Raw genomic sequence first — 824 nt, 5'->3', positions numbered from 1 at the left:
CCACAGATGCCAACCCAGATTACTATATCCAGCCAAAATGTCTACTATAGATGAAGGGGAAAGAAAAATCTTCCATGACATAAATAGGCTGAAGGAATTCTTGTCCACAAAACCAGCCCTTCAGAGAGTTCTGGGAGCAATACAAAGAGCTGAAGAAAGGAATGACTATACCCAAGGGGTTGCAGAAAGAACTCCAAGGAGGGTATAACAGTGTAAAAGTACAGCTATAGCAAGAATATAAACAAAAAAAATGACAGGATTCAATACTCATCTTTCATTAATAACTTTATACATTAATGGACTGAACTCCCCAGTCAAAAGACGCAGACTATATGAATGGATTAAGAAACAAAACTCATCATTTTGTTGTCTGCAAGAAACTCATCTCACTTTCAAGGACAGACACTATCTCAAAGTGAAAGGATGGAAAAAAATATACCAAGCAAATGGCACTAAGAAAAAAGCAGGCGTAGCAATCCTAATATCTGACAAAAGAGACTTTAAACTGAAACTAACCAGAAAAGACAAAGAGGGCTATATCATTCTGATCAAAGGAAAAATCAATCAAGAAGATTTTACAATCATGAACCTATATTCACCAAACTCTGGTGCACCCAACTTCATAAAAAAAATACTACAGGATTTTAAGACCCAAATTAACCCCAACTCATTAATAGTAGGGGACTTCAATACCCCACTATCTCCATTAGATAGGTCAACAGGCCAGAGACTTAACAGAGAGACATCTGAATTAAACAAAACCATATCTCAAATGGACTTAACAGATATCTACCGAGTATTCCACCCAAACACCAAAGGACATA

Source organism: Nannospalax galili, unplaced genomic scaffold, assembly GCF_000622305.1.
Source record: "Nannospalax galili isolate Female #2095 unplaced genomic scaffold, S.galili_v1.0 scaffold449, whole genome shotgun sequence".
Classification (NCBI taxonomy): domain Eukaryota; kingdom Metazoa; phylum Chordata; class Mammalia; order Rodentia; family Spalacidae; genus Nannospalax; species Nannospalax galili.
Note: the sequence above shows the minus strand (reverse complement) of the source record.